The following is an 8,363-nucleotide window of genomic DNA, read 5'->3' on the forward strand; positions in this document are numbered from 1 at the left end:
GCCCAGTAGTGGCATTGCTGGGTCGTATGGTAGTTCTAGTTTTAGTTTTTTAAGGAACCTCCATACTGGTCTCCATAATGGCTGTATCAATTTACATTTTTATCTGACTTTGAAATTACACTTTTTTAACCCAGTTTTACAATTACACTTTTTCTTCTTCTGCTCATTCTATTTGGAAAACATGGATGTGGTGTTTTTTTTCTCTTTTTTCTACCCCATTTAAAGCCACAGGATATGATATTCTGAGCTGTATTGCAGAACCTAATTCATCAATAGGTATGGGTTTAATGCTGCCTTATTGCAGAGCAAGAGGGTGAAACAGACAAATAAGATTTTAATTTTATTTTGAAGTGTTTTGATCCAAAAGACCTCTTGAAAGAGCCTCAGAAACCACCAGGGACCATGCTTTGAAAACCATCGAATTAAAAGATATTCTCCTGAAACTAACTATGTTTACAATAAGAGTTTGGAGCATGGATATATATGGAAGAGGTAAAGCAGGGTTAGAAGCTGATATTTGAAAATGGGTAAATTGCTGAAAATGGTCAAAGACATTTCTTAAACCAGGAAAAGAAAGAGAAAATGAATGGAGAAAATAAAGTACTTGACTAAGGTAGAAAAGAAAGTACTTGACTAAAGTACTTGTTCTAGAAGACCCAAGCCTCTTCAAGTGTGGTAATAATGATGCAGCACGTCTAAGACGTGTATAGATATTTGAGGATACATACCAGGTATATATACTTCCAAATAAGAAAAATGTTCTCCAAAACTCATTTCTTATAGATTGTATAGAAGTAAGAGTGCACCAAACTGCTTAACAAATCAAGATCCCTATCAACACAGAAATTAATGAAGACACTTACCTTACTGAGGAGCCCTAAGCTGGGGTGGAGTTGTAATTCTAAATTAGGTATTCACTTTAGACCTCACTGAGAAACTGCAGTTTAAACAAAGATTGCAAACACATAAGGGATGTAACCATGTATGTATGTGAGTGAAGAATATTTATGCAGTGGGAATAACCAGGAAGGAAGCCTCCTGCGGGAGCTATCAACAATGGCATTGTTTTCCTAGGTTCATATTTGGTGATTTTACTGCATCAGATGAGCATTGTCCTCTTGTCATCATCTGAACCAACAATTCTGCCAAAGAAGCTGTGTATGATGTTTTTCAACCATAAGAGATTAAGAAATGTTAGCCTCTTCTTCATCTTTCCTAGCTGCCTCTGATTTCATTGCCCTGCTTAAACAACAATCTCCCTTTCTGCAAAGGCTCCCCCTCTTTTCCTTTCAGCCACCAACCCCAGTCCCTTCTGGTCCTTGAGGCTCCAGCATGGTCCTTTTCCTAAGTTCTCTGCATGCCTTACTGAGTAGCTCGTCTTGCTCCATAACCACATACAAACTGGTAGTGGATTAAAAGTATCAGATGCTCATGCTGTATCACATCAAGGAAAATCCAAGTTTCTTGAAGGCAGGCAGACAGAAAACTAAAATATATTACAAATCTGGTGTGTATCTGGCCTTCTCAGTACTTCAAATACATTGTTTGACTTTTCTTTAAAACAAGCCTTTAAAATAGAATACTTTACCTCCATTATGTACAAGAAGAAACGGTTACTTTCCCAAGGGAAAGTCACATATGTTGGAGCTGGGATTTGAACCTAAATGTGACTCAAAACCCACTTTACTTTAATTTTACAATAAACAAAAATACATTTTTTTTAAATCTCACAGGAAATTGAATACATATGTTTCATTAATTATCTGTAGAATGGAATTTAATTGAATCTTTTCGACTTATATAAGCATTTTTAACATAATAGCTTCCAGAAGAAGATGATGATTTGACTTTCACCAAATCAAATTCCAGGTGAGAGGAAAAGATGTTTAAACATATTCTTACTTTTAACTTCCAAATATCAGACTTGGGGTATTTATCTTCTCTTATCTCTCTTCCCCTCCTTTTCTCTTCCTCTTTCTTATTGTTCTTCTTCTTCCCCTCCTCCTCCACCTCTTCTCCCTCATTTTCTTCTTCTTCTTCTTTTCCTCCCCTTCCTCCTCTTCTTCCACTCTCTATCTGCTTCCCTCTCTCATTATTATTATTATTATAAATTGTTGGGCACCATTTTTTAAGTTAAAAGCACATCTCACTTAGATACTATTAAGATGTCATCAATAGTATTGAGCACATCTGTGAATAATTTGACAATAATTAACAAGAACTAATTTTTTTGTTTCCTTTTCAAGCAGCTATCTATATGTAAGATCGGTAAAGGAAAAAAGAGCAAATAGAAAATATGCCAAATAATTTTTCTTGTAAATTAATGAAAATGATAAATGGAATGGAATCTGTGGAAAAGCGTATCTCCCCTGCTTTTCTGTGCTGTGGGTGCTCAAGTATTGCCCAACCATAATGCCCCCAGGGGAAATTTCTATTCATGGCAATAACATATGAATGAAGAAAAACTCAGGACTCTTGTAATAAGACTCAGGATAACGTGAAACTTGGTGTTCAATACAAAGAGTACAGAATATTACTTGACCTCTATGATGTATTTCAGATCTGCTAGAAAACTGCATTTTACAATGCATTACAGGATAAGATTTAAACTTAATATTTACTGAGAACTCAATATATGCTGTTCACTGTGGCTAAGACATTTAAATCCATTTTCATATTTAAGTCTCATTACGATCATGCATGATTTTCATCATCTGCATTCATTAGGAAAGTAAACTGAGTCAGAAAGAGGTTAAGAAAACTTGCCCCCCCCAAAAAAAATAGCAGAGGCAGGATTGTGAGAGAAACCACTGAGCAACCTATGCTTATAACAACTATACTATATTGCTTCTCCTGGGGAACGACAGCTATTATAACCACTGTTACTGACATTTGATGAAAGAGTCCATATTTGTAGTCTACGCTACTATATAAACATTTGCATTTAGTTGCTGAAATGGGATATTTACTTTGCATTCCTGAAATTTATTCTGAAAGTACAAAAACCTTTGTTTGATCATGCACTCTCAATTATTCTTCAAGCTAGTTTCCTTGGATGGATATTGATGGGGTTTACGCTCACAGAGAAATCCCACTGACATGCAAACAAAGACAAGGAGGAGGCTTAGCTCCAAGCTAGTATCATCCATAATGATTGACCTTGTACTGTGAATTTTAACTGTTGAGCAACTGAATTTCAGATTCTAAGCAAGAGTAAGTTTGTTTCATGGGTATAAGCATAGTGTTATGAGGCTACATATACCTGGGCAAGAAAGAAATCTGACTTCATACCATCATTACTTTTCTAGGCATGTAGGTCATCTGCAAAAGTTCATTTACCCAGAAAGAATGCAATTAGAACTCAGATAATAAACTGTTTCAACAGACACCAAGACAAAAGCACCAAGGACTCATTTCAATATATCAATATACAGCAATGACTTCATACATTTTGGAGCCTCTAGCGTAAAAATATCGCTACTTTCAAAGATAATAATGCTACGGCATCATCAAGGATATTACATATTTTTGTGTGTGGGAGCTAAATAAAGTCTGAAACTTCAATTTCTTTTTTTTTAACATCTTTATTGGAGTATAATTGCTTTACAATGGTGTGTTAGTTTCTGCTTTATAACAAAGTGAATCCGTTATACATATACATATGTTCCCATATCTCTTCCCTCTTGCGTCTCCCTCCCTCCCACCCTCCCTATCCCACCCCTCCAGGTGGTCGGTCACAAACCACCGGGGGCTGATCTCCCTGTGCTATGCGGCTGCTTCCCACCAGCTATTTTACGTTTGGTAGTATATATATGTCCATGTCACTCTCTCACATTGTCACAGCTTACCCCTCACCCCCCATATCCTCAAGTCCATTCTCTAGTAGGTCTGTGTCTTTATTCCCCACTTACCCCTAGGTTCTTCATGACCTGTTTTTTTTTTTTTTCTTAGATTCCATACATATGTGTTAGATACAGTATTTGTTTTTCTCTTTCTGGCTTACTTCACTCTGTATGACACACTCTAGGTCCATCCACCTCACTACAAATAACTCAATTTCGTTTCTTTTTATGGCTGAGTAATATTCCATTGTATATATGTGCCATATCTTCTTTATCCATTCATCTGTTAATGGACACTTAGGTTGCTTCTATGTCCTGGCTATTGTAAATAGAGCTGCAATGAACATTTTGGTACATGACTCTTTTTGAATTATGGTTTTCTCAGGGTATATGCCCAGTAGTGGGATTGCTGGATCATATGGCAATTCTATTTTTAGTTTTTTAAGGAACCTCCATACTGTTCTCCATAGTGGCTGTATCAATTTGCATTTCTACCAACAGTGCAAGAGTGTTCCCTTTTCTTTCTTTTTCAGAAAAAAAGTCATGTTTATTTAGTAGATGTCATGTGAAGAACACTTTATGATATCTTTCTTTTAACTTTTTATTTTATATTGGAGTACAGTTGATTAACAATGTTGTGTTAGTTTTAGGTGCCCAACAAAGTGATTCAGTTATACATATACATGTACTATTCTTTTTCAAATTCTTTTCCCATTTTGATTATTACAGAGTATTGAGTAGAGTTCCCTGTGCTATACAGTAGGTCCTTCTTGGTTATCAATTTTATTTATTTTTTTAACGTTTTTATTGGAGTATAATTGCTTTACAATTGTGTGTTAGTTTCTGCTTTATAACAAAGTGAATCACATACATATACATATATCCCCATATCTCTTCCCTCTTGCGTCTCCCTCCCTCCCACCCTTCTAGCTGTTCACAAAGCACTGAGCTGATCCCCCGGTGCTATGCGGCTGCTTCCCACTAGCTATCTATTTTACATTTGGTAGCGTATATATGTCCATATATACACTACCACTCTCTCACTTTGTCCCAGCTTACCCTTCCCCCTCCCCATGTCCTCAAGTCCATTCTCTAGTAGGACTACATCTTTATTCTCATCTTACCCCTAGGTTCTTCATGACCATTTTTTTTTTTTTGGAGTCCATATATATGTGTTAGCATACGGTATTTGTTTTTCTCTTTCTGACTTACTTCACTCTGTATGACAGACTGTAGGTCCATCCACCTAACTGCAAATAACTCAATTTTGTTCCTTTTTATGGCGGAGTAATATTTGATGATATATATGTGCTACATCTTCTTTATCCATTCATCTGTCGATGAACACTTAGGTTGATTCCATGCTCTGGCTATTGTAAATAGAGCTGCAATGAACATTGTGGTACATGACTCTTTTTGAATTATGGTTTTCTCAGGGTATATGCCCAGTAGTGGGATTGCTGGGTTGTATGGTAGTTCTATTTTTACTTTTTTAAGGAACCTCCATACTGTTCTCCATAGTGGCTGTATCAATTTACATTCCCACCAACAGTGTATGAGGGTTCCCTTTTCTCCACACCCTCTCCAGCATTTAGTGTTTGTAGATTTTTTTGACGATGGCCATTCTCACCCGTGTGAGATGATCTCGCATTGTAGTTTTGATTTGCATTGCTCTAATGATTAATGATGTTGAGCAATTTTTGATGTGTTTGTTGGCAATCTGTATATCTTCTTTGTAGAAATGTCTATTTAGGTCTTCTGCCCATTTGTGGATTGGGTTTTTTTGGTTTTTTTTGATATTGAGCTGAATGAGCTGCTTGTAAATTTTGGCGATTAATCCTCTGGCAGTTGCTTCGTTTGCAAATATTTTCTCCCAGTCTGAGGGTTGTCTTTTCATCTTGTTTATGGTTTGTTTTGCTGTGCAAGACATTTGAAGTTTCATTAGGTCCCATTTATTTGTTTTTGTTTTTATTTCCATTTCTCTAGGAGGTGGGTCAAAAAGGATATTGCTGTGATTTATGTCCTAGAGTGTTCTGCCTATGTTTTCCTCTAAGAGTTTGATAGTGTCTGGCCTTATATTTAGGTCTTTAATCCATTTTGAGCTTATTTTTGCATATGGTGTTAGAGAGTGTTCTAATTTCATTCTTTTACATGTAGCTGTCCAGTTTTCCCAGCACCACTTATTGAAGAGGCTGTCTTTTCTCCATTGTATATTCTTGCCTCCTTTATCAAAGATAAGGTGACCATATGTGTGTGGGTTTATCTCTCTTCTTTCTCTCCTGATCCAATGATCTATATTTCTGTTTTTGTGCCAGTGTCATACTGTCTTGATTACTGTAGCTCTGTAGTATAGTCTGGTGCCTGGGAGCCTGGCTCCTCCAGCTCCGTTTTTCTTTCTCAAGATTGCTTTGGCTATTCGGGTCTTTTGTGTTTCCATACAAACTGTAAAATTTTTTGTTCTAGTTCTGTGAAAAATGCCAGTGATAATTTGATAGGGATTGCATTGAATCTGTAGATTGCTTTGGGTTCTAGAATAATTTTCACAAAGTTGATACCTCCAATCCAAGAACATGGTATATCTCTCCATATATTTGTATCATCTTTAATTTCTTTCATCAGTGTCATAATTTTCTGCATACAGGTCTGTCTCCTTAGGTAGGTTTATTCCTAGGTATTTTATTCTCTTTGTTGTAATGGTAAATGGGAGTGTTTTCTTAATTTCACTTTCAGATTTTTCATCATTAGTGTATAGGAATGCAAGAGATTTCTGTGCATTAACTTTGTATTCTGCTACTTTCCCGAATTCATTGACTAGCTCTAGATTATGTTGAGGAAAGTTCCCTCTATGCCTACTTCCTGGAGGGTTTTTATTATAAATGGGTGTTGAATTTTGTCCAAACCTTTCTCTGGATCTATTGGGATGATCATATGCTTTTTCTCTTTCAATTTGTTAATATGGTGTATCACATTGGTTAATTCGTGTATATTGAAGAATCCTTGCATTCCTGGGATAAACCCCAGTTGATCATGATGTCTGATCTTTGTAATGTGCTGTTGGATTCTATTTGCTAGTATTTTGTTGAGGATTTTTGCTTCTCTGTTCATCAGTGATAATAACCTGTAGTTTTCTTTCTTTGTAACATATTTGTCTGGTTTTGCTATCAGGATGAAGGTGGCATCATAGAATGAGTTTGGGAGTGTTCTTCCCTCTGTTATATTTTGGAAAAGTTTGAGAAGGATACATGTCAGCTCTTCTCTAAATGTATGATAGAATTCACCTGTGAAGCCATCTGGTCCTGGGCTTTTGTTTGTTGGAAGATTTTTAATCACAGTTTCAATTTCAGTCCTTGTGATTGGTTGCTTTATATTTTCTTTTTCTTCTGGTTCAGTCTTGGAAGGTTGTGCATTTCTAAGAATTTGTCTATTTCTTCCAGGTTGTCCATTTTATTTGCATATATTTGCTTGTAGTAATCTCTCATGATCCTTTGTATTTCTGCAGTGTCAGTTGTTACTTCCCCTTTTTCATTTCTAATTCTATTGATTGGAGTCTTCACCCTTTTTTTCTTGATGAGTCTGGCTAATGGTTTATCAATTTTGTTTATCTTCTCAAAGAACCAGCTTTTAGTTTTATTGATCTTTGTTGTCATTTCCTTCATTTCTTTTTCATTTATTTGTGATCTGATCTTTATGATTTCTCTCCATCTGCTAACTTTGCTGTTTTTTTGTTCTCCTTTCTCTAATTGCTTTAAGTGTAAGGTTAGGTTGTTTATTTGAGATGTTTCTTGTTTCTTAAGGTAGGATTGTTCTGCTGTAATCTTCCCTCTTAGAACTCCTTTTGCTGCATCGCATAGGTCTTGGGTCGTCGTGTTTTCATTGTCATTTTTTTCTAGGTATTTTTTGATTTCCTCTTTGATTTCTTCAGTGATCTCTTGGTTATTAAGTAGTGTATTGTTTAGCCTCCATGTGTTTGTATTTTTTACAGATTTTTTCCTGTAATTGATATCTGGTCTCATAGCGTTGTAGTCAGAAAGGATACTTGATACAATTTCAATTTTCTTAAATTTACCAAGGCTTGATTTGTGACCCAAGATATGATCTATCCTGGAGAATGCTTCATGAACACTTGAGAAGAATGTGTATTCTGTTGTTTTTGGCTGGAATGTCCTATAAATATCAACAAAGTCCATCTCATTTAATGTATCATGTAAAGCTTGTGTTTTCTTATTTATTTTCATTTTGGATGATCTGTCCATTGGTGAAAGTGGGGTGTTAAAGTCCCTACTATGATTGTGTTACTGTCGATTCCCCCTTTTATGGCTGTTAGTATTTGCCTTATGTATTGAGGTGCTCCTATGTTGGGTGCATAAATATTCACAATTGTTATATCTTCTTGGATTGAGCCCTTGATCATTATGTAGTGTCCATCTTTGTCTCTTGTAATAATCTTTGTTTTTAAGTCTATTTTGTCTGATATGAGAATTGCTACTCCATCTTTCTTTTGATTTCCATTTGCATGGAATA

Source organism: Physeter macrocephalus, chromosome 7 (assembly GCF_002837175.3).
Source record: "Physeter macrocephalus isolate SW-GA chromosome 7, ASM283717v5, whole genome shotgun sequence".
Taxonomy (NCBI): Eukaryota; Metazoa; Chordata; class Mammalia; order Artiodactyla; family Physeteridae; genus Physeter; species Physeter macrocephalus.